Source organism: Pan paniscus, chromosome 22, assembly GCF_029289425.2.
Source record: "Pan paniscus chromosome 22, NHGRI_mPanPan1-v2.0_pri, whole genome shotgun sequence".
Lineage (NCBI taxonomy): Eukaryota > Metazoa > Chordata > Mammalia > Primates > Hominidae > Pan > Pan paniscus.
The window spans coordinates 40,775,945-40,803,737 of record NC_073271.2 but is presented as its reverse complement, the minus strand read 5'-3'; the positions used below and the strand labels follow the sequence as shown (position 1 = coordinate 40,803,737).

Here is a 27,793-nt window from a genome sequence, read left to right as displayed (position 1 = left end):
ATCCAGACTGACCTTCGGGAATGTTCACTTGTCCTGTTGTATGGGAAAGGATGGAGTCCAGGAAGGAGGAGACTGTGGCGGGAGCCCAGGGGCCAGCTGGCGACAGTGAGGAGGGGCTGCCCCAGGTATCACAAGGGGCCCCACATTTACGAGGGACCACAAAGACACAGCTCCAGGGTAGGATGAGGGGCTGCAGGACCTGGGGGCAAACAGGCTCCGCATACACACAGGTGTGCACCACGAACTGCCCAGGGCACCAGTGTGCAAGCCCTGGACAGGTGACGCCTGATGTTCCTCCACCTGGGCTCGTCCCACTCCTGGGGAACCTGCCGCGGGGCAGATACCTCCAGCCTGCAGGGCCCCGGGCAGCTGGCAGCAGCCCCATGAGACAGCGCTCACTTGCCCACACTCAGTGTGTGTGGACCGCCTCTGGTGTTACCATGTGCCCTCCAGACAATGATTACAAAGTAATTAACCTAAATTTAGCCTGTTTGTCATAAATAAATTAGCCACCTGAATCATCTGATTTGCCAGCCTACACGGGCTTGGTTACCAGGTGAGTGTCTCTGCAGGGGGAGCTGGGGTCCTTGCAGCCCCCATATCAGGCTGCTGCTGGCATGTCCACCTGCATGCAGGTGGTAGAGGAGGTCACCCATGGGTGCCGGCTCACACCCCAGCTGGGCCTTGGTGGCTGAGGGTGTCGCTCATTGTACCTGGAGCTCCACACTGGCAGAGAGTGCAGCCTGAGGGGTTTGCCTCGGACACTGGCTGGCCCCTTCCACCAATCCCTGAGGGCTGAGTGGGTGGCATTGGGGGAAGACCCCGCAGGCCAGGGAGGTGGCACCCTCTGGCTGCAGGACTATGCTGGGCCTCAGGAACTGGCCCTGGGGGTTTGTGGACCACACCGGGCTGCCTGTGGCCACTCATGTGGCAAATACCTGTGGCCTGCGTATGGTTTTGTGGGGGTCCCGGCTGGGGACGTGTTTCTGTCAGTCAGAGTGGGCCTGGCTTATGCTGCAGAAGCAAATGGTTCCCAAATCTTAGGGCTTGAGGTAAGTTTGCTTCTCGCATTCATTACCAACCAGTCCAGTGAGATCTTCAGAGGGGCTCTGTTCCACAGAGTCACTCAGGGACCCAGGCTGGTGGGGCTTCTGCCACTGCCTCGTGGCACTTCTAGGAAGGGAGTCCAGCCCCCCAGACACTGGGGCCTTCCCTCTGTGTGCCCAGTCCATTCTGAGCCAGGCATGCCTTGGAGGTGTGTTTCCCCCGAGACCATTTGCTTTTGCTTCTGCTGGGGGCTTAAGGGAACTGTCAGCCAAGCTCCTCTTTAAACTACCTCCACTGATGCTTTCGTATTTCACCCAGCCTTGTGCTGGTTTTCAGCGTTCAGGGACTTTGGGGTTCCGTCTCCACACCTCTTGTGACCGCCCCCCCACCCCCCAGCTCTCTACTATGCGGTCTCCTCTTTGGCAGCCCCTCCTCAGCTGCCTCTTCCACCTGGGCTCTCTGGGATTCCAACTGGGCATCTGCTTTCCAGCACTTGCCTCCCTCCACAGTCTCCTCATGGTTTTCTTGAAACGTCAGTGCACGCCCTCCCTACCCTCCCTGTCCCAAACCGTCTGAGTGGTCCAGTCATTGTGGCTGGAGCTCCAGTCACCACCCCCAGCTGCCCCATCAGGTCCCAGGGTCCCCGTGTCTTCCCCATCAGGCCCTGCCTGAACACATGGCACCATGTCCTGGTGATTCTCAAACTACCCCACCTGCATTCTAGGTTGTTCTCTCTCAGCTGGACCGTGGCAGTGGCCTCTCCTTAAATAGACAAAACACTGAAAAAAGCCTTTTAATTTTCAATGAAAAATCAATTTATGATCATTTTGGAGAAATTAGAAAAGAAAGGTTAGCAAAAAGCTGGAGCTAAAATATATCCATGGTCTGGATCAGCACTGCTGATAATTGCTTCTTGGTGCCCTGATCTTGTGCCCTGTCTTTGGACACATGTTATATTTTAATACCCGGCACAGTGCTCTGTACCAGGATGCTGGGGATGGCAGAGGTGGCGAGGGTGGGCCTGGTCAGAAGCAAGTGGGAGCCTTTGCATGCTGCCTGCCTGCTGGTGTCTCCGGCGCCGAGATGGGGCCCTGATGGACTATAGTGACCGACTCCAGGGCACAGACGGCGTTCAGCCCTGCACGTCTCCTGATCCCAGACTCACAGCCTTTCTCAGCCTTTCTCAGCCCCTACGCACATTCCCTCCAGTTGGCATTCAGGCGTCTGAGTGGCCCCCCACTTCAGAGCCACCTCAGAGGCCCTATCAGGCTTCCCTGTGGCAGTCAGGTCTTTTCTACCATGAAAACCATTGCAAACACTATCTTTGTTCATATTCTTGACTGTGTCCTTAAGACGGCTGGAGAGCTGTTGAGGGGAGCAGGGAAGCAGAGGCCCCATCACATGCTAAGACTAGACAAGTGTTGCAGGCCGAAAGAGTGAGGGTCGTGATCCACTCAGTATACCACTGGAGGCTGTATGAGTAGACAGCAAACTCTTCTCATAAATGCAGAATGTTGGCAAACTGACAAACTGCGTCTGCTGCCCCGAAGAAATGCTGAGGGCAGTTACGCCTCAAGCGCAGTGTTTCTTGTGATGAGGCACATCTGAAGCCTGTGAGCAATAATGTGAACCTGTGATCAATCAAGCAGCCCTCCGATCGTTACCTCCTCCTCCCTGCTCTTTCTACCTAATAAATATGAAGGGCTGTAGAAGCTCGCGGCGCTGGCCCTTGCTCACTAGAAGCAGGGAGCCCTCTTCTTCTTCCCCAAACCCCTTCTTTACAACAGTTTAAGTTTTCATTTCTGCATTTGTCCTCCTTCGTTCAGTCCCGTGGTAACCGTAGTAACCGTGGCAAACCGCAGCAGACAAGTCTCAAGAGAAACGTTTGTCCACAGGGTTCGATGTGGGGTCTGGTGGCCCTGCAAAGCAGATCTGGGGCCCTTTGGGTCATGCCTGGTGTCCAGACCTCCCTGCTCCTCCAGCATGCTTTGGTGCTGTAGCCATTGGCCTTCTAGAACCTTCCCACATTCCTGAACTTCAGTAGTAGTGCCCTCCTCCCTCTTCGTCTCCATCACTCCAGTTCTGTTCATTCTTAAATTTTTGTGTGTGTGTGAGACAGGGTCTCACTCTGTTGTCCAGGCTGGAGTGTGGTGGCATAATCACGGCTCGCCTCAGCCTCAACCTCCCAGGCTGAGGCAGTCCTCCCTTCTCAGCCTCCCAAATAGCTGGGACTACAGGCATGCACCACCACACCTGACTAATTTTTGTATTTTTTGTAGAGATGGGGTCTTGCTATGTTGCCTGGGCTGGTCTCAAGCTCTTGGGCTGAAGCGGTCCTCCTGCGTCAGCCTCCCAAAGTGCCGGGATGACAGGCATGAGCCACTGTGCCCAGCCCTTAAATACATTTTGCAAATTAAAAAGTAATTTGAATTTTTACGGGGGGGGGGGTGGTCTCAAAGGGTCTCAAATAAATTATTACAAAGAGGGTCAAGATGGTATTCTTTTTTTTTTTTTTTTTTTGAGACAGGGCCTTGCTCTGTCACCCAGAAGACATTTAACCCGTTATACAGAACAGTCCCCTATAAATGTTTGGGGAATGAGTGGTGCCCCCAGGTGGCAGGATATTGAAGTTTCTATTTTACCAACCCAGCTGCTGTACAAAGAATGGAGGTTGCATCCAGGGGCATTTGCGTGGTGGGGGATCGTAGATTGGGAGTGGACCGGAAATGCCTCCCCACTGTCTCTTGGCTTCCATGAACACTGTGCGGCTTCCTGTGGCTCCTCTGAAGGAAGTCTGCAGTTTTCTTTGGCTGCTGTAATGCTTTGACTTTAGTTTTCTGTAGTTTCACTATGATGAGTCTACTCTGTGTTTCTTTTTATCTATCCAGCTTGGATTTCTCTTGGTCTCTCAAATCTGCAGAATGATGCATTTTATCAGTTTTGGAAAATTGCCAGCTTGTATCTGTTCAAATGTTCCTTTCTCCCCATTTTCTCTCCCCTTTCCTTCCGGGATTGGAGTTAAAAATATGTTGGAATAGTCCAGGGAGACTCATTTTGATCTTCCGACCTCCAGAACTGTGTGAGAATAAATTATGTTATTTTAAGCCTCTAAGTTTGTGGCAATTTGTTTGTAGTGTTTCAAACATGCAGATTCCACTTTTCATAATTTCTAGTTTCCTGCCAAAATTTCCAAGCTTGCCCAGATGTTTACATCTATGTCTAATCTGGAGTCTTTGAGGGTCTATTTTCTGTTGTTTTGGCCAGTTTTTGTTCATGTGGTTGTGTATCCTTGTATGCTTGGTCATCTTTATATTCTGGGCATTTTATTTGAAAACTTATTCATAAAAAATAATTTGAGGCCTGGTATAGTGTTATTTTCTTCCAGATAGGATTTTACAAATTGCTTCTGCTAGGTGCCTGCTGGCATCAGTATTTGGAGATTGCCTTAACATAATTTCTGGGTTTGATGTTTTCCTGGCCTGAATGCCTAGAAGCCAGGCTGCAGGCTGTGCAAGGGCTAATTTGTATTCTGCTCACCCTGGTCCTAGAATGCAACCCTTCTGGGTCCTGGCATGAGGCAGAGGTGCTTCCCAGGTTACCCACCATTTTTTTTTTTTTTTTTGAGACAGAGTCTCACTCTGTCGCCCAGGCTGGAGTGTAGTGGTGCCATCTCTGCTCACTGCAAGCTCCACCTCCCAGGTTCACGCCATTCTCCTGCCTCAGCCTCCCAAATAGCTGGGACTACAGGCACCCTCCACCACGCCCGGCTAATTTTTTGTATTTTTAGTAGAGACGGGGTTTCACCGTGTTAGCCAGGATGGTCTCGATCTCCTGACCTCGTGATCCGCCCGCCTCGGCCTCCCAAAGTGCTGGGATTACAGGCATAAGCCACTGCGCCCAGCCTGGGGCACCCACCTTTGTTGGGCAGACCCCAGTTCCTGTTCTCCAGGTCATGGGCGACTCAGCTCAGTTACTTAGCTGCCTCCTGCAGGTTGTCAAATACCTCCAGAGCAAAGCGGTTCCAAACCCTGGGCCCATCTCTTGACTTTCTATCCTCTCTCGGGTCTTGACACAGGAGTGCTCACTGGCTTGTTACCTCTTTGATGGTATTCACGAGGTTTTAGACATGTTTTTCGAGCTCTGGAAAGGTCTTCAGCATGAGGAGGGCACAGACGGCCTGGGCTGCTGCTGCACACACTCAGGTGGGTCTCTTCACTTCACCTCTCTGGCTTATGGACTGCTACACTGTTTTAAGTCCAGAGCTTAGTTTTTCATATCAGAGCCATATGTAGACACTTTTTCCATGGTTACCTCCTGTGTGGAGGATTCTCCAGGACGCTGTTCTGCTCGTTGTGAACTGACTCCTCTGAGAAGCTGCAACGATGAGAAATCAAGGATTGACTGAAACCGACCCCGAGCCCGTGCATCCTGCAGCCAAAGCCATGGCCCCCTCTTCACTGAGGGCCTCGCACGGTGGCCTGGGGCTGGCAGAGAGCTGGGGCTCTGGCAGCAGACAGTCCTGGAGCTGCCGCACGAGCTCCGTCATGTGGGAGCAGCCACTGTGCTTGTGGACACAGAGCCTGGCGCGTGGCAGGTGCTCTGCAGACAGCCCCGTGTTGTCCTCTTCATCAGCACCATCTCTCTCCCATGCTGCTGGACAGAACTGGGCCTCCCCCAGGAGCCTCTGAGGGTGGGTGCTTTGACACGGGATTCTACTACGAACACACGGCCCAGCCACGGACACGCAGAACAGGTAGCTGGGGCCCTGAGCAGTACGGACGGCGAAGATGTGTGATTTCTCAGGGTGCTGCTGCACTTTCATCTTTTACAGGCACAGACGCACGTCGAGACCAGTTGTGGGCTGCCTCATTAGCAGTGGCACCCGACTGACATCTCCTCGTGTTTTACACTTGAAAACCTGGAGTCACACTCGGAATGAGTCCAGCTTCCTCCCCTTCAGCCACCTGGAGATGCAATCATTTCCTTTATCTGGCTTGATTCTATCTGCCCCATTCAAAGCCACGGGCCTTTCCCCAGTTTTAATTACCTGTGGCAGGAGGTGACTCACGCAGCCTTGGAATCTAATGAGGCTGTTGCTGGTTAGACAGGTACACTCACACACATGCACATACACTCACATGCACATACACGTGCACACACAGCACACATGCACACAAGCATGCGTGCACACGCACTCACACATGCACGTGCACTTACGCTCACACGCATTCATGGACACACATGCACTCTCGCGTGCACACATAGCTTGTCGGCCCCGGGCAGTGAGGCCGTGTGCAGTGGCAGAGGCTCAGCACATGAAGCAGCACTGAGCATTTCCTGGCTCCTGTTGCCAAAAATCACATCTTTATGCAGTAAGTTGTCAACAAATTGTTAAATGTTAGAAGTTTACAAGTTCCCTTTTCCTTCCCCCCTCTTTCCCTTTGTCCCTCCCTCCCTTCCTTCCTCTCTCCCTCCCACTCTCCCTCCTTCCTGTTTCTCCCTCTCTCCCTCTCTTTCTCTCTACACTTGTTTACTACCCATCAGGTGGCCGGCATTGTGCTTGGTGCTGGGATAACAGTGGAGAAAACGCTCGGCAGCTGTGGGCCTCGTGGATTTGGGGAGATGGACGATACACAAGTGAAAATGGATGAAGGGAGCATCCAGTGCTGGAGGCGGTGAGGAGCGGCCCAGGGCGCACCCCGTGAACCCACACAGCCCCGGGCACGGGGGAGGGGGCTTCCCATCTGCAGTAGCTGTAAAGGGTCGTTCTGGGAGCATCACAGGCAAAGGCCGGGCTGAGCAGAGGGTGAGGGGTCCAGGAGCCAGCGGGCCGGGGCCTCCTGCAGAGGCCTCCCGGGCAGAGCTGGTGGGGAGAAGTCTGGTGCCGTGGGCTCCGTCGGGCAGCCTGGGGGTTTGGAGCTTACCCTCCTGCGAGGAGAGACTGGAGGAGGTTGAGGAGCCGCACGCTGGGACTCGGGTCTTCAAGGGGTCCCTCTTGCTGGTGAGTTGGGTTGAGGGAGGAGGAGGCTGGGAGGCCGGAGGCTTAAGTGGGGGCGGGGGCGCCAGGGGGCACCATGGAGAGGGAGACAGCAGGTGCACTCAAGATGGATTCGGAGTGGAGTCCACAGGATGGGCCGATTGATCCGAGATGGATGCAGAGTGGAGTCCACAGGTTGTGCTGATTAATCTGAGATGGATTCGGAGTGGAATCCACAGGATGGGCCAATGGCTCGGAGGGGGCGGAGGGAGAAAGGGAGGATGAGGGCTTGCCAGTGGGACACCGGGCAGGGGGCGGCTGGAGCCATGGGGAGGACCGAGGGGCCGGGAGCAGGTTTGGAGCAATGGATGTGGGGCCTGTTTTGGATGTGGGGCCTGTGAGATGCTACGGAGACACGTTTGTGTATTTGGCCACAGCGCCCATTCTCCCTGATTTGGGTGGCGCCCCCTCCCCCGTTTCGTTTTGGGAATCACCTCTTTCCATAGCAGTCGCACGGGACATGGGGAGCGTGTGGCCGTTTCCTCAGCCACCGGGGTCCCACCTCCTGGCCTGTGAGCTGAGGGTCCCAGGGACAGAGCACACCCAGAAGCCTGTGCTCCTCCCGGGAGGCCCCGTGGCTGTGAAGAGGCTGTGCCCCCAAGATGCCGTTTTGCAGAGCCCAACCGGATGTTTTAGCGACACTGTGACCCCGGAGCTGGTGGAGAGGCACTTCATCCCCCAAGGGCGGGTTTCATTCTCAGCAGCACAGGGACCCTGGCGCTGGGCCTCTGAAGGTTCACCCTGCGGGGTGCAGGAACAGACACGGGATCTCCAGCAGCTGCAGGGAAGAGGTGCAAGCCTCAGCCAGCAGAGCCTCTGGAAGGGGTTAGGTCGCTGCGGGCGAGGGCCTGGGCATAAATGCGGCATTCTCGGTTTCGATGCTCCCCTGTAACTGGCATCTGAAGTTTCCGGTGAATTCCAAGGCAGGCCTCCTGCCAGGCTTTGCTCCCTTGGGGAATGTTCTCTGTAAGAGCCGAGGCCATCACGGTCTCTGCCTGCCTCTGACAATTGTCACACTCACTGACCTGTGCCTTGTGAGCTTGGTTCAATTATCTAACACACACCTGGTATTTAATTCTACCTTTTACAAAACACCCAGCCACGGTGGATCAAGGAATCAAATTTGCTTTTAAAAAATACCAGTATTATTGGAACAAGAAACCAGCTAGAGATGTGTGTGCGGCCGTATAAGCAACAGTGTCTGAGCGACTCTTATCGCCTGGGTGGATGGAGTGCAGCCTTTGGAGGAAGCGTGACTTTAGGGCACAGCACATTCACAGGGAGGAAGCGGGAATGGAGAAGCGTGGAGGGGTCCGGTGGTGTTGACCTCTGCCAACACACAGGGGTGCGGGGACACAGCCAGGCTGCTGCAGGGCCTCATGGGGTTGCAGGGAGCCCCACATCCATAGCAAGCAGGCCGTCCGCCCCGGCATGCACATGGCACGCACACGGCACACACGGCAGGGACATTTGTTGGTTGGTTGGCTCAGCATGCACGGGCATCGCTCAGCCTGCCGGAGCAGGGAGTAGCCGGGATTTGGCCAAGGGTTTCCGAGCCCTGGGCAGAGGCTGGGCTGTGTACCCCATCCCTAGACACCACCACTGAGGACACAGTGCCCGGCCTGAGGATGGTTTCATTCCTGGGGCAGGAGGACTCTGGGTGACTGGCACGGCGGGGTGCTGGCACCGGTGCGGGGAGGCCAGCTTCGTGGGGTGGGTGACTGGTGTTGTGGGGTGCCAGCCTGGTGCGGGGAGGCCAGCCGCGTGGGGTGGGTGACTGGTGTTGTGGGATGCCGGCCCGGTGCGGGGATGCCAGCTGCGTGGGGTGGGTGACTGGCGTTGCAGGGTGCCAGCCCGGTACGGGGAGACCAGCCGCGTGGGGTGGGTGACTGGCGCTGTGGGGTGCCGGCCCGGTGCGGGGAGGCCAGCCATGTGGGGTGCTGCTTGGGTGGCAGTGTTTCTCCTGGAAGCTCCTCACCAGTGGCGGGTGGGCACAGTGCGTGCTGCTGGAGGGGCCACAGGCCCTGTCCCAAGCTGGGGTCTCCTGGACCAGCCCAGAAGGAGTGAAATTTGAGTAACTGCAAGGAAAGGCCAAGAATTCCGCAGTCAGCTCACAGCCTTGGACGTGGCCCACAGGCAGGGACGGGGAGACCTCGCCGGCTTCAGAGGGTGTCAGGGACCTGGACCCTGGAAGCAAAGGTTAGGAGCAAGGAAGCAGCGCCACCCCTCACACCCCACCTGGAGGCCTCGGTGGGCCCAGGGCACCGACGTGGAGCTGGTGAACAGACATCCTCGCTGGGGCCCCTTCATCAAAGCCTGTGTCCCTTGTCTGGAGATCCCCAGTGACGCTCTGCCCAGCCAAGGAATCCAGGGCCACCCCCGTGAGGGGATCCGGCCTTCTCCTTGGGCTCCCTTGCCCCAATCCTGGCCTCTCTCTGAACCTGTGGCTCACAGCCAGGTGAGGGCACAGAAATACTGCGAGGTCTGGAAAGAAGCCGAACCCGGGTCTCCCCCGACCTGCCTGGGCAGCCGCAGTGCTTGCAGCGGGAGCTCCCCCGAGGATGTCTGTTCACCAGCTCTGTGCCGGCGCCCAGGCCCGACCGAGGCCTCCAGGTGGCGTGTGAGGGGTCGCGCTGCTTCCTTGCTCCCAACCTTTGCTTCCAGGGTCCTGGTCCCTGACACCCTCTGAAGCCTGCGAAGTCTCCCCCTCCCTGCCTGTGAGCCACGTCCAAGGCCGTGAGCTGACTGTGGGATTCTTGGCCTTTCCTTGCAGTTACTCAAATTTCACTCTTTCTCGTCAACCTGGGCTTCATTCCCCTGCCTGCCACTGCCCCTCCTCATCCACTGCCCCCACTTCCCAAATGGCTTACAGTGCTAGTCTCAGTGTGGCTGAATTTCTCCCTGAAGCTGCAGCACTGGTTCCCAGTCCATAGAGAGAATCGGAGCCACTCCGAGGCCTGTTAAGACAGGGCTGGCCCCAGCCCTGCCTGCTGACTCCGAAGGGCTGGGTGGCGCCTGAGAATTTGCATTTCTAATGCGTTCCCAGGTGATAGCCCTGGGGCTGGTCCGGGAGAGCATTTGAGAGGCTCTGCCCTAGAGCCGTGCTTCCCGACCTTGGTGCCTGGTGAACGCAGCTGGTGGCCTCCGAGAGGCTGACTCAGGCCTGGGCTGGGGCCCCCTGAGAGCTGCTGATGCCCTGCGGGGTCTAACATAGGTGGCGGCACAGGGCTCAGTGGACTCAGACCCCGCTAAGCCAGCCTTCTGCAAGGGCCAGGGAGAGTAAAAGGACCGAAGGCCCGGAGAATACCATGGAACGTGATCTCGTTTTCCAAAGACACAGAGGATCTGCTTCCTCACGGTTGTAAAAGACGTGTTTCTATTCCAGAAAGTCTTCTGTTGCCCATCACACTCATTTGCAACAAAAAATAGATATATTAATTGAAATTAAAGTTCACAAAATTCTAGGAACATAAGGATCTAAGTGCTAAATATATGTTTTTATTTTTTTCTCTGGATTTTCCCTTAAATATTAATACAAAAATGTATAAAACTGCACTGTTAACTAAAAATAAAATTGGAAGCCCCCCAACAATTGAATGGACCTCCTCTTGCCAAGGGGACCCAAGAAAAACCTGAAAAACATACTTCTTTCCTGGCGCAAAAAGCCCTTGAGCCCAGGAGTTCCAGGATGCAGTGAGCCATGATCGCGCCACTGCACTGCAGCCTGGGTGACAGAGCAAGACCCTGTCTCAAAACAGTGCCCCAAAACTGACGAAGTATAAACAGGACCTAAGCTCGTGCCAGACAAGGGTTAAGTCACACACCCCGTAGGTCACACTGACCCAGTGTATTGGTTCGAAGACTTCCTGATGTTAAACATTCTTTTCTGCCTGCTCCAAATTTTTATACAAAGCTTTATTCCTTTAACCAATTGCAAATGAAATAATCTCTGAATCTACCTACAACCTCTAAGCCCCCCATTCACAGTATTCTGCCTGTGACCCCAAATATCTGAGGCAGGTCTCAGCCATTTTAGAAATTTTATTTTGCCAGGGTTAAGGACACCTGCCCGTAACACAACCTCAAGGGGTCCTGACATGTGCCCAAGGTAGTTGGAGCAAGCTTGATTTTAAACATTTTAGGGAGACATGAGACATCCAACAATATGTCTAAGATGAACATTGATTTGGTCCAGAAAGGCAGGACAACTTGAAGCAAAGGTGGGACACCTCAAAGTGGGGAGGGGGCAGCTTACAGGTTATAGGTAGATAAGAGACAAATGGTTGCGTTCTTTTGAGTTTCTGATTAGCCTTTCCAAAGGAAGCAATCAGATACACACTTACCTCAGTGAGCAGAGGGATGACTTTGAATAGTATTGGGAATAGGCCCCCAAAATCTGGCCATAAACTTGCCCTAAAACTGGCCATAAACAAAATCTCTGCAGCACTGTGACATGTTCGTGATGGCCAGGACGCCCACGCTGGAAGGTTGTGGGTTTACCGGAATGAGGGTGAGGAACACCTGGCCCACCCAGGGCGGAAAACCGCTTAAAGGCATTATTAAACCACAAACAATAGCATGAGCGATCTGTGCCTTAAGGACATGCTCCTGCTGCAGATAACTAGCCAGAGCCCATCCCTTTATTTCGGCCCATCCCTTTGTTTCCTGTAAGGAATACTTTTAGTTAATCTGTAATCTATAGGAACTGCCTATCACTGGCTTGCTGTCAATAAATACATGGGTAAATCTCATCTCTGTTCAAGGCTCTTAGCTCTGAAGGCTGTGAGACCCCTGATTTCCCACTCCACACCTCTATATTTCTCTGTGTGTGTCTTTAATTCCTCTAGTGCTGCTGGGTTAGGGTCTCCCTGACCGAGCTGGTCTCGGCAGAATAGAATGGGAGGCAGGTTTAACCTAAGCAGTTCCCAGCTTGAATTTTCCCTTTAGCTTAGTGATTTTGGGGCCCCAAGATTGATTTTCCTTTCACATTCATTTTTGGGCTGAACCAATGTATACCTTCCATGTATTGATTTATGTCTTTGCCTATAACTCTTGTCTCCCTGAAACGTATAAAACCAAACCATGGGCTGGGGATGGTGGCTCAGGCCTGTAATCCCAGCAGTTTGGGGGGCTGAGATGAGCAGATCACCTGAGGTCGGGAGTTTGAGACCAGCCTCACCAACATGGTGAAAGCCCATCTCTACTAAAAATACGAAAATTAGCTGGGCGTGGTGGTGCATGCCTGTAATCCCAGCTACTCAGGAGGCTGAGGCAGGAGAATCGCTTGAACCCGGGAGGTGGAGGTTGCAGTGAGCTGAGATCGTGCGACTGCACTCCAGCCTGGGCAACAGAGAGAAACTCCGTCTCAAAACAACAACAACAACAACAACAACAACACCATAACCCAACACGTCAGGCACACTTTCTCAGGCCTCATGAGACTGTGTTTCCATGGGTCATCATCAGCCATGTTGGCTCAGAATATCTCTTTAAAATTTAATTTTACAGAGTTTGATTTTTCTGCTAACAGCACAAACATAATATTTAATAAAATACTGAAAAGTGAAGTAGGTAATTGTTTGAAAATTGCATCTCCTGGTTAGGTGGGATTTTTCCATAGTTCACATGTCCACACTCCATGTAGTATTCACGCAGTCCATGTGTCATCGATACACGACTTCTCCTTAGCTCAGCGAAAACCTGGGTTCTTGTCCCACAACCAGGAAGAAGTTAGGCACGTGAACACGCTGAAAGGTGAGGAAAGCAGAATTTACTAACAAAAAGCTCTCAGCAAAAGAAGAGGTCCTGCCAACAGGCTTTCACCACACAGATTGAATTCCAGGCCACCACACATGAGCCAGAGACAAGGCTCCCCCTGCATAAGGCCCAAACTTCCCATGGCTCCACCGCATCCTCCCAGTATGCAGGTGGGTCCCCAGTCCGTTGTGGGCATGTGCAGACAAAGCCCTGGGCAGCTTCCCTCATCTGTCTCCTGCAGCTGTCGTTCCCCCTCTAAAGAAGTACATCTAATTGGTGTTAGAATAAGGATAAGAATAAGGACGAAGTCTTAATTGCTTCCTGCTGACAGGGGCACTGTTTTGGGGAAACAGCAGTCAGAGCTCCCTCAGAGGCCTATTTAAGGGTTCCCAGCAGAAGGCTACCGTCCAAGGCTCCCCTTGCAAGACCGATTGGAGTTTGATGGCCTGAAGGCGAGAGGAGACAAACTAGGTTATTAGAAAACATGTATTGAAATGAAATAATTGGGGGTTAAGGACAACTCAAAAATCCTGAGGCCTTTTCCCAGACTGTAGAAGGAGAGGGAGGCCAAAAACCCAACTGGTTAAAAAAATAAAAAGTAATAATAAAAAATAAAACCTTGACCCTTTTGCAGGCATGTTGCTCTTCTGGGATCCCTTCCCCTGAGTCCGGTCCTAAGCCAACCAGTTTAAGGTTTGGGAAATTAACTTTTCCCAGTTTGGAGGATGCATCTGAGGGGAGTGTCCCATTGTACAGAGACACAATTACCTATCTATGAAGACAGGACAGAGGAAGAGATAGGAAAAAAAGAAGGGTTTTTTTCTTTTTCAAAGGAGTCCCAGGGGGTCAGGATGCATTTAAAAGGGGTACAGATGAAGATGGATGGCTACCCACTAGAAGGAGGGAATTGAGGCATCCCAGGTTCCCTTCTCTTCCTAGCAAATACCTGGGGTATATGAGGGAGATAAAGTGAGGCAACCTTCTTTCTTCTTCCATCCTCATATCCCTGGGTCCCAGTGACCACAACAGGGTGCTACCTATGGGTGTCAAATCGGCTTTCACCCATGTTACCAGGGGGGCCTAGGGGGTGGGAGTATCTGCTCTCACCCATGTTCGTCCTATTTCCCTTGCTATCAATAGCCTCTGAATTGCCTAGACCTCGCTTATGCCTTGGATACTAGCATGACCTTTATCCATGAAACAGGAGGCTTGGCTTAACCTGCAGGAATCACTCACCTGTGCTGTGCCTTTTAACTTCATTATCATCTGCCTCTGGGTCCTTCAGGTCCAATTTTCTTTTCTAGGGCTTTGATCCAAAGGTTGAAATTGAGTTTGAGACAAAAATGTGTCTCGAGGAGGTTGCATGGACTCCTTATCATAGGCTGAATGGTAAGGTGAAGCTGCGGAATTGAGTCCTCCTCCAACAAGGGAGAGAAAAGGATGTCCTGTGACATGCCCTGATAACTGGTGGATATAGTTATGCTTGCTAAGGTTTGGGTGCATGGGGCTTGGCTTTGGTTAGCTCCCTTGGTCTTACTTTCACAAAAAGGAAACCTCCAGGTGATGGGCACTATATTTATTCCCATCACCCGGCAGGATTTGCAGGATCATTGCTCAGAATTAAATATTGATCCAGATTTTTACATTACCCATCCCCTTTTGTTCCTTCTGAGCTACAGTTGGAGATTGCTGGTTGGTTCACAGGAATAAGCAGGGTTAGTCTAAAATGTAGGCAAAAACGTAAAAACAACGAATGAGTATAGAATTTAATGACAAATGTTTGATAAGTTTTGAAACATAATGTCTCTCTCCAGTCCTCATTTTTAAAAACAAATCATGATAGGACTGAGTTGTTTGCAAAATAGACTTTAGTCTTATACTTGGCCCGATTATTTGCATAAAGAGCAGCAAGCATAATTATTTTAACATGGGCCTTTTAGATTTACACGGGCTTTGATGGAACTCTGTTTCACAAGGAATCTCAGATAGGACTTTCTAAAGCTGAGATTGTACCCTCAAATACTTGTAAGCTGGGTAAACTCCTCTCTTCTTGAGGTCCCAATAGCATGGAGTTCCTGGACCTGTTAGAAAGTGACATGCTTTACTCACCACAGGTTAGGAACCCTGTATGGGGACTGTGTAGACCAGTTATGAGGCCAGTTTTCCCAAGGGTCTTTTATTGGCTCTGCAAATCGAGCTTGACTCCTTAAAGGTGAACATACCCTTCTAGTCAAAGCCTTGGTAAAACAACCAGTTTCTCCAATTGTGTCTTGTTGCAAAAGAAAATGGATTCTTATTGCACTGATGCAAACAACTATATTGTCATAAGTTAAGAATACTTACAACTAGTTTCCAAATCCCAGAGAAGCCAGGCAGAGAGAGAGACAAATATGTTCCAAATTGTGTTCACAGTAGTATACCTTACTTAGTTATTAAAGGCCGTAAATAGCTCAAAATGTTTCCTTGACTCTAAAAACAAAAGGATCATTAATTTTCCAAGCAAAAGTAAAAAATATTACTTCAGTTTTCTATTAGTTCAGTCCTTTCAGTTAACTCTTGTTTTACTTGATATTTGTGAACATTTCAGCTCTTCATGAGTCCGGTACATTTTTCCTTTATTCTAATGTCACAATCTCCAAAATTATTAGAAACCTGCATTTGAGAGCACCTGGTGAAGTTCTGTAGCTGATTATAAACCATCCTTTGAAGAGGATCAAAACAAGAGACAACAATTGTCTATGAATAACAAAATGTCCAGGGTAGTTACAGTCAGAAACACAACTGACAAATACATTTGGTTATCTCCATAGTTTACAATAACTTAACAACCTTAATTGTGATTGATAGCATATACTCAGACATTAGAATTTTAGAAATCCCATACAACTTTGGAACATATATTAATATTATTCCCTAAAATATAACCTGAAGAATATTAAAGATCATTTTGGTAATCCCATGTACCTAACTGTGTCAGGTAATCCTGTTTACCTCTCTTCTGGGTGCTCCAGGGGCCCTTTGTAGCATCCAAAAGCCAGGGATCAGGAAAGACAGTTTTTGAAACTGGAATTTGATTTTGGGAAGCCTGTCAAATATCTTAGAGGTTTAAAAGAGTTGATGTTATGAAATAGAATTCCAGATTTCCATAAGTTATTTATTTCACCAAAATGATGACTCAGACATTTTTTTAAGAAGCAAAAACTTTTTATAACCCTTTACAAATTTTGCTAGATAGCAGATTAGTGTCTTAAGAGAACACTTTTGGGCTTTTATTTCAATGCTCAATTTATGGAAAAGCCATAAACTAAAGTCACGTGAGCTAAAAGGTACCGCAGCTTTTATCTTCCCTTTAAAAAATATTTGATCCAAGTGCTTATCCTTCCTTAAGTCAATTAATTAGAGCTCTTTTTTAATAGACATCACACACACAACACATATATAACTACACAGGCAGAAGAAGATTCAGTAGCTCTAATATTTTTCATAATTGGATTGTTGGCCTCTGGGTGGAGCCCTTTAAGAGCAAGACTAGGAAAACATGCAGTTTCCAGGCTCTCATAAGCAAGTATAGCTGGGAGACAAAAACAGATTTTGAGAGGGATCCATCTGCCTCTAATTCCTGGGGCTCCATGAGGAAATCAGAGGTCTCTCATCTTTCATGTGTGCATTAAGAGTGGCAAGGCAAAATGGAGAAAAATTATTCAGTTGACTGAGAAAAACCCTCTTTCCAGCAAAACAAGATCCAAGAAGAGAAAAACAAAGGCCTTTAAAATATACCTGTAACTTGGATATCCACTTTTAATTAAGCTGAGTGCTCTTTAATAAAATCCTTTTAAATCTCATTACCCGACTTTAGCCATGCCAAGCGGCCAATATTTCTGGCTTTCAAACTTTTCTGAAGGTTCAGAGAAAGGAAAATCCAAGGCAGTTTGTGGAGGGGAAGGGAATCAACAAATGGCAAAGGTCATGTAGATATCAAACCAGAAAGAACTCATTCCCTAAGCCAGGATTGGACCTGGGCCGCCATTGTAAAATGGTGAAGGCTAAACCAAAGCACTGCCATGTCGCTACAGGTCATGCTCCCAAGGACATAAAACAAGATGGAGGCCTGCAGCAAAGTTTGCTACTGACCATACAGAAAGACATGCAGAGCACACCAGATTGGCTGTAGCTTAAGACCAACTCACAAATCTTTCCTTCCTTCCTTCCTTTCTTTCTTTCTGTCTCTCCTCTCTCTCATCTTTCTCTCTCTTCTCTCTTTCCTTCTTTCTTTCCTTCCTTCTTTCCTTCCCTCCCTCCCTCCCTCCCTCCTCCTTCCTTCCTTCCTAGTTTTTTACTCTTGTTGCCCAGGCTGGAGTGTAGTGGCGCAATCTTAGCTCACTGCAACCTCTGCCTTCTGGGTTCAAGTGATTTTCCTACCTCAGCCTCCTGAGTAGCTGGGATTACAGGTGCGTGCCACCATGCCCAGCTAATTTTTTGTATTTTTAGTAGAGACAGGATTTCATCATGTTGGCCAGGCTGGTCTTGAACTCCTGACCTTAGGTGATCCACCCACCTCGACCTCCCAAAGTGCAGGGATTACAGATGTGAGCCACTGCAGCTGGCCTACAAATCCTTTTTCATAATTAAAACTTTACAGAGAAAAACAGTGATAGCTAGGGTCCTGGCCTACTAAAATGCTTTCTAAAAGGGGGAAAAAAACCCCTCTCATTTAAAAGTTAACTCCTGACCTGGTGGAGAAAAGAAAAAAAGCTTAAAGTGCAGGGTTGGAAAGATGCCTTGAGAAAGAACCTCTTATTCTTATGCAAATAGTTTCCTCCAACAGGGAGAGAAACTTACTACTGTTTCTTCCCTAGGGCTTGAATGGAGCTGGACTCCTCAGTCATGGAATGAGGAGACACCATGGACATACGGTGGGGAATGCTGGCCAGCCTGCCACATGCAGCCTTTGAGCTATGCACCCCAGCCCCAGCTGGGAGGGGAGGCTGGGCGGGCGGGGAGTTGCTGCTCGCCCGTCTGTCCCAAACAATGAAGGAAAATGCCATAGAAAGTCTGGGTCGGACCGAGGCCGACATTCTTGACCCCTGGGAGTGGCAAGGGTGGGGGCCTGTTTCCTTTACCTTCAGAAGAAGTCTGAGGACAAATAGGCTCAAAAACAAAAGGGAAAAAGATGTTTTGGTCCGCATTTACTCACCTTTGCTCGTGTCCCTGTATGGGCCACCAAAATGATGCAGGATTTTTACTCCTTAGCTCAGCTAAAACCTGGGTTCTTGTCCCATTACCAGGAAAAAATTAGGCACGTGGACATGTTGAAAGGTGAGATTTATTAAAAGAAAGCTCTTGGCAAAAATAAAATGAGGTCCTGCCAACAGGGTCGCACCTCACAGATTGAATTCCAGGCCACCACATACAAGCCGAAGAGGCCAGGCTCCTCCCCGCTGCACAAGGCATGCACTTCCCATGCCTCCACCCCATTCTCCCAGTGCACAGGGGGGCCCCCCAGTCCATTTTGAGCATGTGCAGACAAGACTCTGGGCAGGTTCCCTCATCTGCACAGAAGTATCTGATATAAACACTTGTGGGGTGGGCTGGAGATTCTCTGGGGACCCTCACTTACCTGCCTCCTGCATCTATCATCATTTTGTGATAGAATGAAACTGAGCCCTGCAGAAATTAAAAGCAAAGAGATAATAATGTCTTGGCCATTAATAAGTCTGGAGCTTAGGATGAGTATTTTGAAGACTGTGCTAAATGTCTTATTTAAGTTAGAATTGGCATTGTGTTGTTGTTCATGTGATCTAAGTCAAGTCAGGACTGATAGGACCGAATGGACAAGTGGAAACATAGCAGCTGGGCAGCAAGAAGAAAGACTTGTGCCCAAATGCAAAGTGACTCTGGATTTATAGTATGCACTACAGTCTACTGCTGTGTAACAAACCGTCCCCAAACAGTAGCTTAAAACAGCCAAATGTATTATGCCACACAGTTTCTAGGGGTCAGGGACTGGAGCAGCTTAGTTGGTGGTTCTTGTTCAGAACATCTTATGAGGTTGCAGTTAGATGTTGGCTGGGGATGCATCATCTGCAGGGTTTAAAAGGAGTGTCACTTTTAAGAAAGCTTCCTCACAGGGCTGGCAGTCAGTTTGTGCTTTAGTTCTGTACCACATGGCCTGTCCAGCAGGATAGCCTGGACTTTTTTACATGGCAGCTGGGCTCTGAGAGATGGGGGAGAGGAAGAAAGAGAGGGAGAGGGAGTTCTGATGTGTGTCCTTTTCCTTAAAGATTTATTACTGGTCCATCAGAAGGAAATGTGAAACTTCCCACTTCCTCCTCCTTGAGATGCTACAAATATACAACTGACCTTGGGGCTGAGGTGCAGGGGCAGAAGTGGAGCTCTCATGGCCCAGAACAGAGAGGATGCAGAGTGGCATTTCACAGCATGCTGTTTGGGTAACATGATACCCTAGGTCTAGGAGCAATAGATGCATAAATGGATGGCTGGGCAGGTGGATGGACAGAGGGAGGGACACTGAAGCTTGTCCCAGGTGTCTCCTACATGGACTTGGGATCTACACTGCCATCTTTGCTTTCTTCCTACATTGTCATTGCTTGAACAGGACTGCCCCAGGAGAAATGTGTTTTTTGGCAAGTGTAGGGGCTAGAAAAGGAGCAGTTAAGGATAACAGCCACTGTACCCACTCTACCTTCAGAGCACCCCATTGCGGCCTCAACATCCCTTTTTTAATGCCAACTTTTCACTTTACATTTCAAGAAAATAATATGTCTCTTAAAGCTCTTGGGCCTGGATCCTCTGAGGACTGCATGCCCTTGAGAGAGTGGGGCTAGCCCCTGGTTGAAGATCTTTTTTCTAAGGTTGCTATTGATTCACTCCCCTTGCATCCCTTAAGTCTGTGTATAGTTGTCCCTCCTTTCTTGCTCCTCTCTCACTGGGATTATTGCCACTGCCTCTGTGGGGATGTATATGGTTTTGGCCTGTCCAGCACCCACTCATCTTTCCCCTGCTAACAGCTGCCTGGCTGGCCTTGGGGCCTATGCCATTCAGGGGACTTGGGGCTCCTGGCTCCAGGACAGGAGAAAGCTTGGAAACAGGGTGTATTCCTCTTGATTTCACGTGTGCTGAGTGGAAAGGTAAGGCTTGTCAGGGTTTCCCAGGTCAGAGGCTGACCCCTGTGGAGGACACCAGGCAGCTGCTGCTCAGAGGTCTCTGCAGGAAGGACAGAGAGCCCAATTAGCTGGTGCTTGCCAGACCAAGACCTTGACTCAGGTTGAGTATTTTGAGTAGCAATGCAGGAACATGATTTAGAGTTGCATAGAGTGATGATGACTTCCTCCGATCCATTTCTGCCAGCTGCTGGATTCATACATCCTTGGAAAGATGGTTGTTTGCCATCTTTCTTCTCTTAATGATCTATCTGGGATCTTGTGTCATGGAAAATGTCCAGATGTATCATCTTCATTTGAGTGGCTGCATAGTGTCCCTTGAATTGGCATCCCAACCTTTACTCAGTCCCCTCTGTATTGACAGCCAATTTGTTTCCATCTTCTGTTCTTAAACAGCACTGCCATAATATTTTGGTTCTCATGTTGTTATATGTATGTGGAGGTAAATCTGTATATATAAAAAAGTCCCAAACAGGAATCACTGGGTCAGAGGTATTGCCATTTTAAATACTGAGAGATTGCCCCCAAATAAACATGACTTGTACATTCCACCAGGTGCATAAGAGCCATGTTGCCTTTCATAAACAAAGAAAACATTTGGTTCTGGTTCTGCCTTCATGACAGTTTGTGGTGAGCTCTTAAGGCCTCTAATGAGCTTTCTGGTGAATGTCGGCTCCTTTGCGAGCATATCTTGATTGAGAATCTCCTGCATTCTCCTTTTTGGATGCTCTGGCATCCACCAGCATGTTCTCTGCCTGAAACTCCTGTCCCCCTTGTTTTTCCACCCAAAAACCCCTTCTTCAAAACCTGTCTTATGCACCCTGTCTTTCAGGAAGCCCTCCCTGCCACACCCAGGCTGAGTCTCTTGTCTTCCATGCTCTGAGGTTCTTCCTCCATCTTTGGATTCAAACTCCACTGTTCAAGTGGGCTGTTAGAAGAAGCAGGCTGCCTGTTTAATGGATGAGGGCTGGGCTGAGAGGGGAGACAATTTGGGGGAAATCATTTATTTCCCTCATCCATTTGGAAGAAACTTCCTCTATTACTCAAAATGCTTTGGAATATGACACCTTTTAAATTCATTTTCCCCCAAATCACTCTTCACGCTGCATTTTTGACCAGTGGGAGAAAAACCAGAGTCCACGCAGTGGCAGGCTATCCCTATCCTTTGTTCTGCCTGCTGTTTGGCCAAGTAGTGGTGTGTAAGGGAAGAGGGCTCCCCATGCCTGCTCTCCTCCCTCACATCCACATCTCATCCTCCTTCAGCTCTGTCTGTCCAGCCTTTAAAATATGTTATTTTTATCCAAGCATCATTTCTCCAGGATATCCTAGATCCTCCCAACAGTCTCTTGCTCCCACCTTTGCCCCCAAGTCTCCTCTCCCCGGTGCTCAGATCATGCACCCCACCCTGTTCAAACCCTCCCTGGCTCCTTGTTACACCAAAGTAAGACACAGACACCCTTCCCTGCCCACAAAACTCATGAAGCCTGCCCCCACTCGCCTGTCCTTCCCCTGCTCACCTGCCCAGCCCCCACCTGTCCTTCCCCCTCCCCCTGCCCTCCACCCCACCCCTCCCCTGGCTGTTCTCTGGAAACTTCAACCTTGTCCCCTGCAGAGGGCCTCTGCATCAAGTCCCTTCTTAGAGAGGCTTGGCTGGTTGCTTGCTGCATCCCAGCTGCCCCGTCTCTCTCTGCTTTCCCCTCTGTGGGACGTTTGTTTCCATGATCCACCATGACATGGCCTCTGTGGCCCCACAGCAGATGGGGGACACCCAGAAGGGCTCTCAGGAGGGAGCTGTGATTTATCTCAGGGCACAGGGCTAAGCACCAGTGTCTGCCCCTCCCATGGATGCCCGGCCCAGTCAGGGCAGCTGCGTCACTCACTATGTTGGCCTGGTGCCCGTGCTCTGTGAGTTCAGCCGGACTGTGGTGTCCTCGCCGTGTTTGCTAACTTGTTCCCACAAGGCTATTTCCTTGGCCTCTGGACATGCAGCCTACTGTAAATGATCATCTCAGTGAACCTTGTGCAGCTTTGCCAGAGGGACCCTGAAAAAGATGCCCACTCCTCCTGTGCACTCTTGTGTGGGTGAACTGGCAGATGATGAGAAGGGGGTGTCACTCGGGGAGGGCTGGTGCCCTGGAAGCATGTGGAGCCTGCAACGGCCCTGCTGCTGCTGGGTAGGACAGAGTGGGAAGTCAGGTGGGCCTGGGGTACCCAGGGATGTGGCAACAGGACAGGGATTTTGTGACGGCCTCAAGGTGAGGCTTCTGGAGAGCCCCAGAGGATCTGGCCAGGAGCAGGCCCAGCTCCTCTCCAGCTTGCTGTGCCTCAAAGAATCCTCTGGATCTCTCTGCCTCAGTTTCCCTAGCTCACCACTGACAGGCTGGACTTCAGGCCCTCTGCAGTGGCCCACAGAAACACCCATGATTCTGCATGGCCACCCCAAAAAAGATGCTGAAGTCCTGTTCCTGTGAATATGCTCTTATTTGGAAAAAGGGTCTTTGCAGGTATAATCAAGTGCAGGTGAGGTCATTGGGGTGGCCCTAACCCAAGAGGCATATGTCCTTATGTGAAGGTCGTGTGGAGACAGAGACTCAGCAGGTAGCCGTATGACAAGGGAGACAGAGGTTGCAGTGATGCGGCCACAGGCCGGGAAATACCGCAGCTGCCAGGAGCTGGAGGAGGCAGGAAGGATCCTCCCCTGGAGCCTCCAGAGACAGTGCGGCCCAGTGACACTTTGATCTGAGACCTCTGGCTCCAGGCCTGAGACAAGACTTTTCTGTTGCTTTAAGCTGCGCGGTTTGTGGCTGTTTGTCACAGCAGCCCCAGGACACTGGCACTCCTGACATCTCAGCTGGCCACCACCATGAGAGGAACCAGCTCTTCTCCCCTGAAGTCTACCTTTCTCCAGCCTAGACCACAAGGAAGGACACTGTCTTGCACCCTGCAGGGAGCACCCATGACCCCGTTGGGGGATGGAGACCCTGTGTATTGTGGGAGGACGTGACACATCCCTGCAAGGAGGACCATCTGCTTCCTCTCTCCTCGTGGTGCGTGGGCCTGACCTGGAATTCAGAGCTTTGGATTACCTCGCTGCCTGCGTGGAGGCTCCTCAAGTGGGACACCCTCTGTGTGTTCTGCTGTGTCGTCTATCTTAGGTCAGAGCCAAAGCACACAGCACACTTTTTAAGCCTTTCAGAGTTAATTTGTCAGAAGGCAGGGCCTGCTGGGTAAACACTGGGAGCTGGGGACCCCAGCCTGGCTGCAAGGGCTGGAGAGGGCGGTGCCTGGAGCCTCACAGAGCCTGGGAGCTCCACGCCAGTGCTGCTCTTCCTCCTGCCGTGATTGTCCCCGGGTAGCCGCTGAGCCCGCCCGTTGTCACCAGTTTTTCAGGTGACCTCAGTGGCCTGCCAGTCGGGCCTCAGGGCTCATGCAGCCCATGAAGAATTTCTGGGTCCTCGTTTTCCTGAACATTTATCTTCCATCCTGGAACATTTACGCTTCCTCACTGAGAAGACAGAGAATGCACCCCAGCCCTGGCCCCTGCAGGAGGCTGGGAAGCCACGCTGGGACAGTGACGCCCTGCTCGTGACTTGCCGCCAGGCAGCCCTGGCCATTCCCAGAGTGGCTCTGGTCTCATTTCTGGGGATGGGGCCTCTCCTGTCCTGCCCCCTCCTGTTGGCACCCTCCCTGCAGCCGGGGCCTGGGGTTGGGAGAGGGAGGCTCTGACAGTAGGGAATGACCTGGCATGGGCCACAGCGAGGAGGCCAGAGGTCTCTGGGACAGGCACGGAGGGCAGGGCTGGAAACGGGAATTAGGAGAGGACGGGGCCGGGGCAGGCGGGATGGCAGCAAGAGCTGGCCAGAGTCCACAGGGCACATGGCTATTGCTCTAGCTCCAGCCCCATTTCTCCCAAACCTCCGAGTTTTGGGAAGCTCAGGAATTAAACAATTATGTCCTAAAGACCCGTATCATGCCCTGAATCCCATGTGTGGGTGAAAAGTCATCGAGGCAGACGACAGATCCATATGGAGTGTGCCCTGAGCACGTGTATCCCTGGCACGGGGGGGTGGGTGGGGCCTGCTGTGTGGAATGACTGAGGGGCCGCTCCCCACTTCGGGGACCTTTTGGATGGAAGGCTGAGTTTCCAGGGGCCGAGTGGCATTTGGGAGTGGCCACTGCTGTGGTTACACTAACGGCATTATCTCCTGGCCCAGTGGAGGGGGCTGAGCCCAGACCCAGGCCACCTGCTTTGTAGGAACTCGGGGAGGCAGGGCAATGGCCACCAGCAGGGTTCCCATTTTATGGGTCAGGAAATGGAAGCCCAGCGAAGTGAAGGGATTTGCTCTTCCCTCTCACCCAGGGGCAGTTTAACCCCGCCTGCAGCCCCACCCAAGCCGGGCCCTATCTCGAGCAGTGACATTCGGAGAGGACAGAGAGCCACAGCACGTGTGGGGAGGCTGACTTCAGGCCACGTGGCACTCTCTCATGGATGACATGTCCTGACCCCACAAGGGTTTTACCTCCCGGGGGTAATGCTCCGAGGCCGGGCACCCTACACTCCGAGGCCAAGAGCCAAAGCAGCTGAGTCAGTCACGAGACACAGGCCCAGATGCGCCATTCAGCTCACATAACGTGCAGCCCACATGCCCGTGGGTCAAAACAGCCAAGATCTATTTTTGCATGTTGCAAGTCCAAGGAGGGTTGAAGTTACTCAAGGCTCAAGGGGAGGGAGTACCCCATGCCCTGAGTCTCTGCTGCCCATGGCCCAAGGCCCAGGAAGCGAGCAGTCAGCGCCAAGAACCAGCAATCGCCCCCACCCAGAAGACCCACTGCCAGGCCCAGCTCCAGGGGCAGGGAAGGCAAGCACAGCTGTCAGAGACAGCCGAAAACCTGCCCAAGAGTCAGGGCACACTCCGTGTGGATCTGCTCTTCCAGAAACACAGCTGTGCAGTAGCCTGGATGTAGCCTCTGCCCCAGTACTAGAAGGCCCCGTGACATAATCAGAAATACAGATTCCTGGCACGGAGCTTTTAAAGCCCTTGTAACTTCCTGAGCGATGGGGTGAGAGAAACATCATGTGTTACAATATTTTGTCCTAGCTCCTAAGACCCTTGGACTCTTGGGAGAGATGAATGTTTTCTGTTTGTTGATGAGATGCCTGGAGGTGAGGCCCTAGCCAGCTTCAGGATGGGGTGCTGGTGGCTAGAAAGACCAAGGCAGGAGGCGGGGCCCTAGGCGGCTTCAGGATGGGGTGCTGGTGGCAGAAAGACCAAGGCAGGATTCGAGGCTGGGACTTGCTGGAACCTGTGACCTCCGTGCAGAGGTTGGGGACTGAGTCAGTCACCAGGAGTCACTAACTTCACCAGTCATGCGTCATGGAGGCTCCTTCAAACCCCCACACAGCGGATGCAGAGAGCTACCGGGCTGGGAACACATCCTGGGCTGGGAGGGCGGGGCAGCCGGGGCTCCACGGATGCCAGCTCCTGCACTCAGGGCCCCTCTGGGCCTTGCCCTGTGCACCCCTCACCTGCTGCTCATCTGTGTCCTTCAGCACACCCTTTATTAGGAGAGTAACCCAGCAAACGGAAGTGACGTTTCCCTGAGTTTTGTGAATCATTATAGCAAATTATTGAACCTAAGGAGGGGGTCATGGGAACTCCCAATTTATAGCTGAGGTACTGGGGACAGATGACACCCCGGGACCTGTGATTGGCACTTGTAGTGGGGACAGTCTCCTGGGCCCATCCCTCAGCCTGAGGGGTCTGTGCTGATCTTGGTTAGTTGGTGTCAGAACTGAATTAGATTGCGGGATACCCCACTGGCACTGACGCAAAATTGGAGAATTGGTATGGAAACCCAAACATTTGGTGTCAGAAGTGTGGTAAACACAATTTGTTTTCATTTACCCCCATCTTGCTTCTGTCTTTTAATGCCACTTTATCCTATTCCTAAAACTGAGCTGTGCTGTGGGAAGCTGAGCCCTGCAGGACGTGCCCAGTCTGGGCCCTGGCCGTGGCTGCGCTCCTTCAGCTCCAGGCATCTCCCAAGCCTGCTGCTGCTTCCTGAGCTCCCATGCCCAGGCCGCAGGTGCCAGGCCGCAGGTGCCTCCTCACTGTTGCAGGGGCAGAAGTCCCTCTACTGCTGTGTATTTGGCTCCGAGTCTCACGCCCAGCCATTCCCAGTGCTCCTTTCCCCTCACCTGCATCTCCTCTGTGGAGCCTGCCTTTCCTCCCTGCCTGTCCCTCTCCTTCCCTCACCGTCCTCTTGCCACCAGGTTGTCAGCATTTTGCAGATAGGACTTGTGTTGGATGGGGCTGTGACTAGCTTTCCATGTGACATAAAACCTGAGCATCTTGATGTGAGGAGTCTTGCCATGTTGTTTGGATTTCACTGAATTAAAATCTGGGTTTTGTGGTCATTGTCGTGGACTGAATGTTTGTGTCTCCCCTAAATATATCTGTTGAAACCATAACCCCCAAGGTGAGGGTATTAGGAGATGGGTCCTTTGGGGGCTGATGAGGTCGTAAGAGTGGAGCCCTTGTGAATGGGATTTGTGTCCATATAAAAGAGGCCCCAGAGAGCTGCCTTGCCCCTTCCACTGTGTAAGGACACAGTGAAAAGACAGCTGTCTGCAACCTGGGAGAGCTTTTAACAGACTCCAACTGTGCTGGCACCCTGGTCTCCAATTCCCAGCCCCCAGCACTGTGAGGAAATAAATGCCTGTTTTCTGAACACCATCCAGTCTACAGGCACCATTGCGGCACCCAAGCCAGGACAGAAGATCAGTGCGAGGAGTGAGAGCTGCTGCAACCAACGCCTGTGAATGTGGATGTGGCCTTGGAACTGATGAATGGGGGCAGCTGGAATCATTCGGAGCCACATGCTAGAAAAAGCCTAGATAGCTACGAACAGCTTTTTAAAGGTGATTCTGGTGCAGGCTCAGCAAGAAGAGAAGCACTGCAGAGAGAGCCTCTGTCTTCTCAGAGGATGCCTAGGGGATCGTGAGCAGAACCCTGGATGGGAAGGCTCAGTTGGAAACCAGGAACATGCTAGTGTCAACTGGAGGAAAGGCCACCTTGTTAAAAAGCAGCAAAGAACTCGGCTGAACTATGTTTGTGTCCCGGTGTTGTGTGGAAAGCAGAACTTGTGAGTGATGAAACAGGATACTTGGCTGAGGAGGTTTATAAGCAAAGTGTTGAAGGGACGGCTTAGTTCCTCCTGGCTGCTTATGGTAAAATGTGAGAAGCTAGAAATGATTTCAAGACCAAGCTGTTAAACAAAAAGAAACCAGAACTTAAAAGATTTGGAAAATCCTCAGCCTATGCATAATGTTAAAAAAATGAGAATGTGTGTTTGGAAGAGAACATTAAGGGCATGGCCAGATGACCATCTGATAAGGGGATTTGTGTGGGTGTGAACCACAGTCACAATCAGCTGTCCCGGCAGGAACACTCAGCTTGAACCAAAGGTGGGAGAGAGGGGAAGGAAGTGAGTTTGGCTGTCCGACCTCTTGGGTTGTAATGAGCAGGACCAGGGAGCTATTTGGCTGTGAACATACACTATTCTTCAAGACAAGGGAAGAAGGACCCAGAAGGTGATTTAGAGTCCATCAGGGCTGCCACATGGGCAGCTGCTCCCTGGGAGCAACAGGCCAGATGCTCCCTGCCCAAAGCCTTGGGGGCAGGGTTGCCCAGAGCCTTGCAGGCATGACCCCTGCCCCCCAGAGCTGCAGGGGCAGGACCATTGCCGCAGTGGGTCTGGAGGGCAGGGG

General features: G+C 51.4%; 1 long non-coding RNA gene across 1 annotated transcript; it reads left to right on the top strand.

Annotated features, from left to right (window-relative positions):
- Positions 1 to 27,309, top strand: LOC117977315 (uncharacterized). Its single transcript, XR_004668429.3, has 3 exons — positions 1 to 5,800; positions 6,592 to 6,722; positions 26,765 to 27,309. It is a non-coding gene; the product is annotated as an uncharacterized LOC117977315 (long non-coding RNA).
- The last annotated feature ends 484 nt before the right edge of the window (positions 27,310 to 27,793 follow it).